Genomic DNA, 13943 nt, shown 5'->3' on the forward strand with positions numbered 1-13943 from the left:
ACAAGATTTTCTTCGTCGACTTTTTTCGAGCGTCTTTTTCGTCGCGTTAGGATCGCTTCGACGGGGCCGTCTCGCGATTCCCCCGATCGTAGCCGATGTTTCCGCTTCACTGCCGTGGAAGTCGAATCGATTCCGCCTCCGTATACACTCTGATAATCCACGTTCAACGGGAGCCATTGTTCGCGTTCCTTGGGTTACTCAGTCGCGGATAAGCGCAAAACGCCTTACCCGATCGGGAAATATCGGGATAACCCTTTGAGGGACTTTATTACGGCACTGGGGAAAGTTTTGATTGGGTTACAAAACTCGTTCGCGGAGGGATCGATGGATACCTCGGAAACGGAAAAGCTCGATGTAAACGCACCCTTCTCCGCCACTCGCCTCTCTTCCATCTCCTCTTCCTCCGACAGCCCCGGCCTTGGCCCAAACGTTCGATGGACCCCTCCCCCCACGAGCCCTTCGGTTCGCTTTTGGCCACGCGGGGAGAAACGGACAGAGAGAACGAGAGGAGAAAGGAAAAAAAAAACAATCTAGCTAATTTTTCGACCGCACACAAGGGCACTGGGACAACCACTGTGAAACTAAAGTGCCGCCCCACCACTCCGACCATTCAGTCGCCCCTCAAAGGGACACGGATCAAAGGTGTACGCATCCAACCTTTATCTGACCGAAAACGTTTCGAGTCCTGGAAGTCTGTTAGGAGCCGGTGCTGTTCCGCGCGACGTTCGTTTCTGTATCGCGTCTAACCTCGATCCCTTTCACCGCAGGAATCTCCGGTTTCTATCTCGTTTCTGTCTCGAGCGAGTCTCGAAAACCGTTTAAACGCCGCGCGGTTCACTCGCGGACGGTACCGCGCCCTCCAAACGAAACCGGAAGTTTACGGGCGTCTCCCGTTCTGGCGGTCGCGACGCGCTCGACTTTCGGGGTACGTTCTCTCGATCCGGTTACCGATACGTGATCGCGTAATTATTACCGTATACGTGACTTTCGAGAGTTCCCGGTCAACCTTGCGTTCACGTACGCGACGCCGGTCGTGATAGAGAAACAATACCGGCGATTCGAGATTTAACCTTTAACGGGATAGTATACTTCTGTTCATAGTTTTCTCAGAATATTTTTTATTCGAGATTATTTTAAAATTTATTTTTAAACACCTTATCGCTGGTCTTCGAAAACTGCAGAACAATTCTGCTGAATTATTTTTTCGACTGTTTTTATCGCTATAAAAACAGAAACGAGTCAATGGATTATAGTACGCCATAGTTTCGCTTAAAACTGTAACAGCGACCTTAACACTAGATTTACGGAAGCCATCAATTCCATATTTAAAGTTGCAGAACACGTAAATATTATTTTTTAACAACTTACGTTGAATTTGATTGATGCAATGGCATGAATACATATTCTAATTAAAAGAAAAATCGTATTTTAAGGTAATCGTCATCATGAGAGGTATCAATGAATATACGTGCTATCAATGCCCGTAAATCTAGTGTTAATCTTCTATCGAAGATCGATTTAACCGGCAGTAGCGAATGTTTAACGAGTGAAAATCGTTCGTACGTGTTATTTTAGATGAAAATCGCCTCGAAGAATTTTTCCTGTTGTCGTTGTTCCATTTTGTACGACAAATCGTGCCGCGTACGGGGCCGTATTATTCGAAGAACCGCTCGATGGTTCCATTAATCAAATCCGGGCCGAAGAGAATGGACGGTCGCCGTGAATGCAACGTGAAAGTACCGCCGTGCATAGGAGCGTGTACAGCTGGTGTGTTATCAGGTGTCTTTAGGGGGGATGAGATAACGACCAAGGATGTGTCGTAACACCTTTCTCTTCGCCACCCTCGCTTTTCTCTCTTTTTTTCTCCTCTCTTCTCTTGATCTTTCTCTCTCTTAGTTGGTGCGTGTTCCCTTTGGCCTCTCGGAACGAACACGCGCGCAGGTCTCTCGCGTGCGAACGTCGACGCACACTGGGTCCCCCGGCCTTTTGTTCTTCCTTTTATTTTTTTTTTTTTCGTAGCCGGTCGTCCGATTAGGCACCGCGTGTAAATGTGGAAACTAGCTTCTCAATGGACGAGCCTGGCATTCCTCGCCTCCTTTTTAGGCACGTGTCGTCTGTGTGTCGTTCCGTGTATATGCATTCCGTATGTGGGTGCGCAGTGTAAATAAAATTCCAGACGCCGCGCGTAGCGTTCCAGGCGTCTTGGAGGAAAATCGTGCACCGCCCGTTAACCGAAACCTCGAATTACCAAGACCGGTTGAAAAACACTCGTTAGCTTCGCGAGTAAAATTCCGGTTTGTTCCAGGATAAAATGCATTTTTTTTTTTTTGAAATTTAAAACAGATCAAAATTTCACTATTCGTGTCTCTGGTTCGTAACTTACGAAGAGATTAAGATTCGATTACCAGTCGTTGAGCATACGCCCAGGCGGTATGATCGAAACGCAGTCGACCGTTTCATTAAATTTAGCGTGCCACCCGATGCGTTATGCCAATAATCTAAACGTTCACGGTTGTTCGATGATTGCAGTGCCCTAGGTAGACCCCCCTCGAGCGTCCAAATATGTATACAGGGTGTTCGGCCACCCCTGGGAAAAATTTTGACGAGAGATTCTAGAGGCCAAAATAAGACGAAAATCAAGAATACTAATTTGTTGATGGAGGCTTCGTTTAAAAGTTATTAACGTTTAAAGTTCCGACTGTGCTGAATTTTTTTCTAGAAACTGGGTAGGATTTCGGGGGTAGGTCTATTCACCAAAAATTATTGCAATTGACTCCTGCAACCGAAAATAATTTTTCCAGAACGATTTGAAATTTTTTAATTTTGTCGAGAAATTTCACATCTCGAATTTTTTTCTCGAAAGTGGGTAGTATTTCGAGGGTATGTCTAATGATTAAAAATGTTTGTAATTTACCCCTGCAACCGAAAATAATTTTTCCAGAACGATTTGAAATTTTTTAATTTTCTCGAGAAATTTCACACCTCGAATTTTTTTCTCGAAAGTGGGTAGTATTTCGAGGGTATGTCTAATGATTAAAAATGTTTGTAATTTACCCCTGCAACTGAAAATAATTTTTTTAGAACGATTTGAAATTTTTTAATTTTGTCGAGAAATTTCACACCTCGAATTTTTTTCTCGAAAGTGGGTAGGATTTCGAGGGTATATCTAATGACTAAAAATGATTGTAATTTACCCCTGCAACTGAAAATAATTTTTTCAGAACGATTTGAAATTTTTTAATTTAATTTTTTAATAACTTACTAATTTACTAACGAAGCCTTAGTGAAGAAATTGATATTCTTTATTTTCGTCTTATTTTGGCCTCTAGAATCCCCCATTAAAATTTTTCCCAGGTGTGTCCGAGCACCCTGTATTTCAAGACCTGCTGCTTCGTTCGCCGTAAATTTTTATTTCGGTAACATCGATCGCCTCGTAGAATCGTCCAAAAATATTTTCGCGAGTTAAACAATCGTTACATGAAATATAGAAACACCCCCACGCGCGACGGTTCATGGCGTTACGACGTTTTCCCATTACAATGGCGAACGGTGTTCGGTCGACCCACGATCGTCGAGGCGGCCAAAGTTATTCCGTCGTGAAGTAATTACGTCATTTTCGACCACGTCAAACGCGTAGCCGGGTAAATCGATCGCCTCCTGCGCGACTCCCGAACGTCATTTCGTGTATTTTTAAAGCTTTAACCCACCCGCGCCGCCTCCCCCCGTCGGATTTAACGGCGTCGTCTGACGAAAGAGCGGACGGGATCGAGGTCAAAGCTCGAAACGGCACGAGAAATTTCGTCCCTGGAATGCGCCGGTTCCCGCGCAATTGTTGCGACAATTTAGCGCCGTTGTCTCCATCTCCTCCTTCGTTATCTCGCCAACAAGTTAATCTTTATAAATAGCCCGAGCCACGGTTATATTTAATCCTGACCCTCGTGGTCGCCGTTTCTGCGTTGATACCTACCGCCTCTCTACGCTTCGTCGTGTTTCTCTCCGGACAAATCAACGATTACGTGGCAGAGTTTACGAAACGATCGTTCACGGGGCCGACGGCCAAACAATTTTTGTCCGCCGGGCGATTTAAACGAACGCCGCGTAAATTATTTATGGGGAAGCCCGGTGACATATCGGCGATTTGTGACCCGGTTTTCAAAAATATCGCCTACTAGAAGGACTAGTACGTCCGCGGTGAATAATAGAAAAGTTCCGCGCGAATATCCCCCTCCCTACCGTGCCGTTTTTATCGCGGACAGCTTCTCTCGCGTCTTCTCTCACCGCCGTGGTGTCTCGCGATCCTTCGGTTAACCTAAATTCAGACACGACTGGTAATCGATCGGTCTCGCGCTTCGGCCCTTTTTTTTTTTTTCTTTTTTCTTTCTTCCGCGAGCGTCGACGAGCGCTTCACGAGCCAGACAATTTCGCGGAATCGATCGATCGGCCCGTTCCAATTTTCGCCGCCAGACAGAGGGCCCTCGGCGGACGATTTCCCGCGGAACGGCCGCGATTTTTCTCCACCCAAGATCGTTTCTTTGCGCGACCAACGCTAGAAAAGTACGCGCGAATTAATCTTAGAGACCCGACCGGCAATAAAACCGGACTGTCCTTACATTCCTGGGCAGTGTGTCGCCCGCTATTTTAAGCCCGGAGTTTAATAAACTTACGTCTCTTAATTAGACCTACTTCTCTCCTCCTCTCTCGTTCTCCGTATCCACGTCTGACTCTTGAACGGTCGACCAGCCTGCTCCCGATCAACGTATTGTTAGGCTCGTTATGTCGATCGCGCTTCAAACTCTAATTTCGCGATGTTGTTGGATTCCAATAAAATTGACAACACTTTATTTGAGAAGAGACCACTTTCTGGTCTGTTTTTCGGTATTGCAGGCGTTTATATGCTATTGCTGGAAATGGGTAGAGGTAGGGACGATGGTCAAGGGAGAGTGTGACTCAGGAAGGGCACGAGGTTCAGAATGGATAAGGATTAGGAATCGTGACTAGTATGTTTGGATGAGTAATGCTTACGATGTGACGGAGTAGTGTTCGTCTGGTCGTGTTGGTCATCCAACGATGTTGTGCAAATTTTTAACAGAAAAGAAAAACAAATTTTAGAATATTACACCGTAGATCACTAGCTGACCGATTGTACTCTAATTTTGAATCGTCAAAGGCACTAATTTTCACGTCTTTGATCGAACGAAAAACAGCCATTGATATAAAAATTGTCACGCTCTTTCCCGGAAATAAAACCGCCTTTAATTCAACACCGGTGGACAAAACCTCGCGAACTTTTTTCGGTGGCTGATGTTTTAAAAGCCACCAGATGCCGCCGTGACGCGCGAAATTAGATAAAGGATTTTTATGTCGAGAAAAACCGCTTATTCCTGCTTGTCCTTGTTGCGCGTTTAAAAAAAATTATCCCGCCGGATTACGACGCGTTATTTCGCGTCGATTCGGAAACGACTTCTTTTATCGACATTTCTCCTAACTGTCGCCACTCGACTTTTTAACAATCTCTTAAATTGTGGGGTAAAATATTACTACTATTCATATTCTCATACTTCCATTCAGTTTTGTATAAATTACGTTTAACTCTTTGCACGAGTTACTATAAATACAAATGTTTCAAACGAATTTCATTTATCTTGATTTTCCCATTTATGTCAAATCGTTCGTATAACAATTATGAGTAGTAAAACCGAATTATCTGGAATCCAGGTTCAGTGGTTAATTTTTTATTATAAAAACTATGTTGAATTTTTAATCTGGACACGAAGTGGAAACGAATACTTTCCATTTGCAGATCGAGACGCGGATATCGTTGCTCCCTAGAAACTTATCGTTCCACGGTATCGTGCGTAAAATGATTCGCGATATTTAGTCGTCGGTGTATGCTAGGTATTCCGCACTCTTTCCCCCACCCACGTCGTGGTCGCGACTCTCTTCCGCTCATGACGCCACGCGAGTTTACGTGTACGACGTGTTACGACACTGCGCAGCGTACGCTCACTATTCTATGATACAATCAATGAATGACTGACTGCGTGCCGTGACGTGGCTGTGGCTGGTGACCGTGATGACTTATCTCGAGCTCTTTTTCTCCCGCCTCCGCGTGCATTCATTTTTCCATTCGAACGATCGACGTTACTCTTTCGCGCGAAACAGCCAGCGAAATTTATATTGTTACCGCCGGAACGGCCTCAATGAACGCGCTTGAACTTCGGAACAATAACAAAGCACTCGCGCGTACTACGCTATATTATAAAACCAGCTTTCGAGCCGGGTTAAAAAATATCTCGTGACAAAAGTGTATTATTTTATCTGGATCGCCGACGGTGAAGTTCGTCGAGGAAGTTTAATGAGATCTACGAATGATATTTTCTTGTTGGGGCATGCCACCCCTTATTTTACAATTTCGGTATAAATCCAATACCACGCCAATAATCTCCAATTATACAAGTATAAATAATACACACAGGGAAGCGTAATTATTTTTCTAAGACTTTATCTGTTGCCTTCGTTATTTCGATATAAATTTCACGAAATAATTGATTTTCGGTATGCACGGTGGGCGAATACACTACAATTAATCATCCGCCATTTGTTATTTTTTTGAACGATCTCGGTACAGTTTGTTTCCGAAGGGGTCGCTGCCGACGCTGGAGGTTCGATAGATCTCTTGGGAGGGATAGGCGGTAAGAGGGAAATGCCTATACTTAAATCGCCATCCGACTCTTACTTTTCTTTAAACTGTGTTTGCAAAGATTGTAAAATACTTGTAACCTTATTGATTCCGGTATCGAAACCTCCTTAAGCGTTTAACCGAGGCCGGTTTCGCGTCGGGGAAAATGGTAGACGGAGAAAGGGAAAGCCCCGTTGTACGTGTTTCTGACAAAGCGCGCCTTCCTCTTCGTAGACTTTCCTCCGTCTCCCCTCGTTTCTTTGTGCGTCCGTTTCTTCTCCCTTTCTCCTTTCATCCGGTGCGCATTAGCGACGTAAAGCGTACCTACGCTCGCCACGGCGGACCGCACGCCACGATGCAATCAATGAATGACGGCGTGGCGTGGCGTGGCGCGGCGTGGCGTAGTGTGGCGCGGCGCGCGCACTGACCGTGATGACTTTTCTTATCCGACAGTCCCTCTCCTTATTCCACGGCCCGTTCTTTCGCCGGTCGCTCGTCTTTTTCCCTTCGAACGCGGTCTCTCGCTGCTCTACATCTGTTTTTCTTCTCTCCGTGCGCCTCTGCTCGCGCCTCCCTTCCTCTTTGCTCGTCCTTTTTTCTCTCTCTCTTTACCCGGTCTCTCGCTTCCTCCCTGTTTCCTTTTTTTTTTCACTCTCGTTCACTCTCTTCCTGGGTCCTCTCCGCCCCTTCTATCCGGTTCGCATTACGCGCGATGCGTACGCTGACGAGTACGAGAAGGAAAAAGAGCTGCCTCCACCCTTATCGCGGCCACGGTGTGCTCGCCGGAGGCGCGCGCGAAAACCTCATCCCAACGGCCTTTCGACGGCTCGCGTTTAACCCTTAAACCAACGACAGGCGACCTTTTCTTCGCAACGAAATTTAAAACCGAATGATCCATGCGGGCCGCTCTGGCTACGCCAACCTTAAAATACCTGATTCTTTCGTTCGTAAACGCTTGGTCTTCGATCGATAACAGTGGAGATTAATAATTTAAACAAAATCGGAACATCTAAGAATTCTTCGAATGTACAGAAAGGGCGCTAACGCAAAAGGAATGTCCATCGACGATAGTAGTCGCCCGCGGGAATTGATAACGGCTATCGAAGGCGTGGTCGTAAAAGTATAAATATCGATCGAAACCTGTACGACTTGTTTGTATTTACGGGAGATACTGCGTCGTTGCGATTCCGTATTTAATCGATAGTAACGAAGAAACGAGAGTCCGTTCGTTTTGACCGTAACGGATTTGGCGGCTGGCTGCCAGAAGGGGAACGACCCGCGGGCATCTCCCTCGCAGGATCTCCAGCTTGCACAATCTATAGTCCGCGCCAAAATATAGCAAGGTCGTAAACTAAACTCTTGAGGGTTGGGACCGACTACTGCCGCGGTACGTGACATCTTGCTCGAGGGTGCCTTTCTGAATGTTTTTCTGTGTTTAGATGCATGTATTATAAGCAGGTAAATTAAGATATTAAAGACTTGAGTAAGACCTTTACCTGTTACGATACCTCTAAAAATGGCGACACTAGATAAAATATTTCTTCGTACGGCCCTGACTATGGCCTAAGGCCCTTAGCTGCTCGTATTTCTGTCAATTCATTTGTTTCGGGAGCTGAAACGTGTACACTTTGACACCCACTCGAGTTTACGACCTAGCTATATCGTGGCCCGGACTATACAAGAAATCGTACGATTTTAATCGATATTCGAATTTGCAAAGCGTATGGACCTCTCCTCGTACGATTCATCCCGTAATGCGATATACAAAGATGGCGTTTCGTTAAATATTTCCTCGAGATCCGTTGGTCTATTTCCCGGTTGTTCCTAATTTGAACTTAGCCTAGATATTTTCCATTAGCGAAGGGTTGAGACTCCGTTGATTGAAGTTTCTCGTGAATAATTCGTAACGATGATTTATTCATACGTGAATCCGTTAATCGATTCCCTTTTGGAATTAGGACATCTCGCCGACAATTTTATGTCACGATTTTCCCTGATCCAAATCTCGAATCCGAATTATTTATACAATACGTACGTACAAGTTCGTACTGTTTTATTAATATTATCGTTTCTGCTACTTCGGAAAGTGATAGCGACTTCAGGTTCCGGCCTTAAACGATACACGAACCAGACGATATAGAAATCACGTGGAGCGCATCTTCGTTCGTTGCTGAGCGAGAATACTTCCTCGATAGCGGATAATATTTATAATGTTCGCTTCGACGTTCCTGGAAAGTATCCATAAAAGCTCTCGGTAACGATCCAACACCGTAAAAATGTTCAATATTGTTAAACTTTGAAGTTTTACAACTTTGTTAAAACGTAAACTAAGTTTAAGCTCGAGTCTCCTACCTGTTGACCCCCTTGGCCGATCTCGTTCGAGTCGCCGTTCAAGGGGCGAAACAAATCGTACAATCTTTACAGCGCCGTAAACCGTAAAATTCAAGTTTCGATTTAGTTCCCGAATCTCGACAAACTTCCGGAACTTTGGCGTTCGACAACTTCCAGTATTCGATAAAACGAGTATGCAAAATTTTGAATACGGATCGAGAATGAAATATTACAAATATTTTCCTTACTCCACGAATGTTCTTCGAGATCTCGTGGACTCCCGCCATCAGTTCCCCAGATTTGAGAAGCGCTAAACCATGTTCATTCTCACAGCAAAATCATCGGTTGTCGGATACCGAGCGAAATGACACTATCGGGAATTTGTGTGTTTTTTTTTTTTATTTTCCCTCCCGTTTCGGGGGACCACTGTGCGGGTGGCGACGCGCTGAAACTCGAGACAGGGAACGGAGAACGACTAAACCGGATCGGCGATGTGGAGTCTAGTCGCGTGGTGGTCGCCGGCGTCGTTGTCCTCGTCGTCGACGACGGTCGGTGACTATCGATCGGTGGCGGGCGTCGGCGTCGGCGTCGGTGCCGCTTGGTGGCGCCTCCGTCGTTCGGAAAGACGGCGACGGCGCTCTGCCTTGGCTGTCCGCCCCTGGGGGGCGGCGGAGGGGGTGGTGGGGGGCACCGACACGCAGACCAATCATGCCTTTGGCAGAGCTGGCGAGAGCCCGGCGTGTACGTGAGGGCCGCCACGCTAAATGCAGATTTATCAGTCGACGAGTCCGCGTTCCCGGCGCAAAACTTTTCATCCGGCGCCCCCCGGTTTCGGCGCGACCACGTCGAGTCGCGGGCCACGCTCGGTGCGACGCGAGAAACGACGTCGGACGTCGCCAAGGCGTTCCCGCGGGCGCCCCTTCTTTCTTTCTTTTTTTTTTTATCTTGGGGGAGGGAGGGGGAGGGGGAGGGGGGTGGAGAACGACGAAGGATGCTGCGGTCCTCCGGATCGTCGTTTCCTGGAGTCTCGGTGCGAGGGAGTTCGACGATCGCCGGGCGCACACGCCCGGAGGGACGGTTAAGTGAAAAAGTGCCATGCTGATCGGACGCGGAGAGGACCCTTCGCGGGTGATATCTCGATCGAATTTGTGTGTCGCGTAGTTTCTACTCGAGGAAGTTCTCGTCGACGTACGGACGCACGGAGCGATGAATGGTAAAATGGACGCGAGAGAGTTGAAGTTCAAGGCGAGAAGGATTCTCGTGTATCGGCGAGACGAGCACGAGCAACCCGGGGGATCGCGTATGGATTTTAGTCGGGAAACGTCGACACCCCGGGGGGCAGGACACGCGTCGAAAAAACGCACGAAAACGCGTACGAGCCCGTTTCTGTGTGAAATTACGTTGTGACGCGGCCGGTAAAACGCGGAAAAGGCGGCGAGGATCTTGCCGGCCACGCATGGCCGTTTCGGCCCGAAGGATGTCGTAAAATGCCGGCGTAAGGATCCATCTCGCCGGCCAGTAACCATTTTCCGGCGAAAATACCCGAGAAAGAAATCCGTGACCCGGTGGACGCCAATGGACTTGGTCGATCGTAATCTCGAGTCGTTCTTGTGATCGTCGAGAACTCTGTCCTGTGATAGTTTCGCGCAGAGCAAATGTGTGATTAAAAAATGCGAGTGCGGGACCCTTTGTCCGAGACTGACGCAAAAAGATATGTTTATTGTGACGACGGAATCACGTGGATACATGAAGAAACCGTTGGACCGCCTCGCGGGTCTGGAAAGGTGAGATTATTTCGAGCGGAAAGATATTTCGATCGTGTTTTTTTTATTTTTTCTTGAAACTAGAAATATCGAAAATAATTACATTTGGCACGATATCGTTTCGCGAGGAATTACCACGATTGCGTAACATCGAGATTTCCGTTACTCGTACGAATTATTAGCTCGTATTTACCGTAGCCAGAGAAAACGTGACACGAAAATCTGGTCTGCGCGACCACTTGCGATCGGTGACGGCGGTTGCGTAATATCCGCGATGCTCGCGTACGAGTAACGGCGAAACGACGATAAACGAGAGTTTTGCTCGACCGGTTAATTGCGTAAGTAAATATTTAAAGTTCTTTCTCGTCGTTTCTACCTTTTTTTTTTCGTTTTTTCTCTCTCTCTCTCACTCGCCCCGGCGGATGCGTGAAAAGCACCGAAAAAAGAGACACGAAATAAAGGGGGGAAAAAAATCAAAAGCGACAAGCTGCCGCGAAACATCGACGGAAACAAATGTTCTCATCGCGGCTAATGAAACGCCTCCGGGGGGTCGAGGGATGAGAGAAAAAGAGAGAGGTGGGGGGAGGCGTGAGAGGGCGAGAAAAAAAAGGCCAGGAGGACGAAAGAGTGGAAAATCGATGGGAAAACCTGCCGAAAAGGGGGTTAAACAATCAGCCACCGGCGGACAAAATGGATTATTTCGCGGCTGGGAAATTAGGCGTGGCGAAAGGAAAAACCTGTCGATTCCTTTTGTTTGGAGGCGAAAGCGGGATGGTCCGCGAAGAACCACCCCCGTTTATCGATCTGCCCGCTTTGTCGCGACGCTTTTCTTCTTCTTCCTTTCTTTCCGCGCGAGACAACGGTAATTAGCAAAAGAATTGATTCGACGCTGAAGGATTTACGTTGGGACAACCTCTCCGGGGCGCTCGATGCCCCTTTGATGCTTCCAAGAGCCCGTAATGGCTTGTTATTGATCTATTTCGTAGCCTTGCGGTTTTCCACCTTTCGTCCTTTGTTCCGTCGTCCAAGAAAAATCGAGGCACGCGAGCGTCGCGGGACCCTGAGACTCGCTCTTCCACCCCTCTAATTGCGCGTATCGAAAAATGCACCCCCGCTTTTTCGTTGGTTTTAGCCGCTGTGAAATCTTTCGTGGTCACAGGGCTCGGTGGTAGGGCATTTTTACGAAAAATTCAAGCTAATCGCGGCATCGCGAAATTCCTGGAACGAGAAACTGTTGCCGCGAAATTAGCGCAAACGCCACAAACGTAAATCGTTCTTGTTTCTCTCACGAATGCACGACGATCGTATACGGTTGTTTCTTTTTTAATTCAGATTATTCTGAGACGTAATTTACACGAAAACATTAAAACGAGAGGGAGATGTCCCGCTTCTTCAATTTGCCAATTAGTTAGCAAATTCGAGGGCACCAATTATTTTGTTTCGACGACGACTATTAATAGACGTGAAAGTTGCAGAGACAGCTTGCGTACGTTTTCGATTTTTCCACCGTTTGTTCCGTCTCCACCGGGTTCGTGGAAACCCGCCGGTTATTCTCGTAGCTCCTATAAATGATCATAGGTGGTCCAAAACGCGCGTCAGACGTATCATCGCGATCATTTTCCGCTACTTTTGCGCTGAATGCCGGGTCCGCTATTCTCGTAAACGTAATTAAAACGCGTCTATCGTTCGCGTTATCGCGATTGTACGATTTACACCGATCCATTTTTCCGTTCTTTCGGTACAGAAATAATTTGCGTTCATTGTTTCGTCGTACCCCGACGTATCGTTAATGGTCCGGTTACCTTAACGAGCGTGGAAAATTGACGTTATGTAATAGCGCTGATATAGCGTTACATCATTGTCGTATCTGTCTTATTTCGGACGTTCTACGCCCTCGCAATGCGACGACATAAATATTCATCGAACGGTGTACGCGAATAGGACCACCGCGTGTATCTTTCGACCAATATTCTCGTCGGGCGTAGACGTCACCGCGAAACTCGATTACGCGATCGGCGATCGTGGGAAACCGAAACGCTCGGGGTACTCCTGCAGTCAGACTCTGATCGATTTAATTGATGCAAGCGTAATGATATTTATTTTTACTCTCCATTCTACGCACTTCTATTTATAAGTATCGACAAGGTTTCGGCTCGATCGAGTTTTGTTTGCTCGGAAAGAAGCAGCCTCGTACGGTGTCTCTTCAACTATTTCCGACATGTCGATTATCCATTCTAGTAGACTAGAATTTGTTTACATAATATCTGCAGGTTTCGTCGTAGAACAATGAATACAGAACATTTTTGATAAACATATAAATTCGCACTAGTACGAACGCGTACACGTTGACACAGTTCTGACAGAGAACGATTAGTAGCCTCCAAACCGGAAGTGGAAGCGGGGGCCCTGGAAACCCTAAAAGGCACAACTTCGACCAAGATCGTTTCAACGATATCTAACTTCCCTACTATCGAGCATGCGTTTACAGCAACGGCTGTCACAATATTGTCCTTAGTTTCTTAAATATAGAAACTTGTACATTGAGAGACCCGAGAACCATCGAAACGCCTCCGTAGAGTTGGACGATACGACGCACGTAGATTTATTCTCGTTGATAGTAGTATACTGTTTTTATGAAGAGACGTATAGTAAAACTTATTCTCACGTACGTTCCCTCGAAAGAATATTTATCTGTCGATGAAAGAAGTCGGTTTCGTTCCTGCGAACGCATCACGTATCGCAGCACCTGTTTTACAAGCGAATCTGAATAATTCGCACGGCAACCTACTTTGCGCGTATCTTTTTTTTTCCGGTGTCCGTAGCGCCACTGTACTTACTCCTCGTTAATGTCTCGGAGCGAGGGCCCGGTATCGGAGCTCACCTTACACGGTGCATGAATTATAAATCATAAAAGACCGAGGCACGCCGTTTACCTTGTATACTGGGTTGCACCGCGCATCGACTCGTTACACTCGGTATATACACTCGGAACGGCGAAGATTTACGGGTATTGGAGCGGGGATCGATCGAGGAAAGCCTAGCCTCGGTAATCGAGCCTCTCGTCGTTCGATCGTCGCGGCGGACAGACGCGCGTCAAAACAAACGAACGTCGCGGAAATTTTCTAACGAGCGTACCGATCGGTTCTCCTCGTTAACCTATCATTACGTCG

General features: G+C 46.7%; 1 protein-coding gene across 4 annotated transcripts in view; it reads left to right on the top strand.

Annotated features, from left to right (window-relative positions):
- The window catches only part of LOC143342525 (serine/threonine-protein phosphatase 4 regulatory subunit 1), a 154141-nt gene that overhangs the window by 8009 nt on the left and 132189 nt on the right, over window positions 1-13943 (top strand). The window contains exon 1 of one of the 4 annotated variants that reach the window (XM_076766503.1): window positions 10014-10794. The exons of 2 other annotated variants lie outside the window; for them this stretch is intronic. The gene's annotated coding sequence lies outside the window, so the exon portion shown is untranslated. Of the gene's footprint in view, window positions 1-10013; window positions 10795-13943 lie in introns of those variants that run through there. One more of the 4 variants, XM_076766496.1, reaches the window with a different exon arrangement.

The sequence above is a fragment of the Colletes latitarsis genome, chromosome 6 (assembly GCF_051014445.1).
Source record: "Colletes latitarsis isolate SP2378_abdomen chromosome 6, iyColLati1, whole genome shotgun sequence".
Classification (NCBI taxonomy): Eukaryota; Metazoa; Arthropoda; class Insecta; order Hymenoptera; family Colletidae; genus Colletes; species Colletes latitarsis.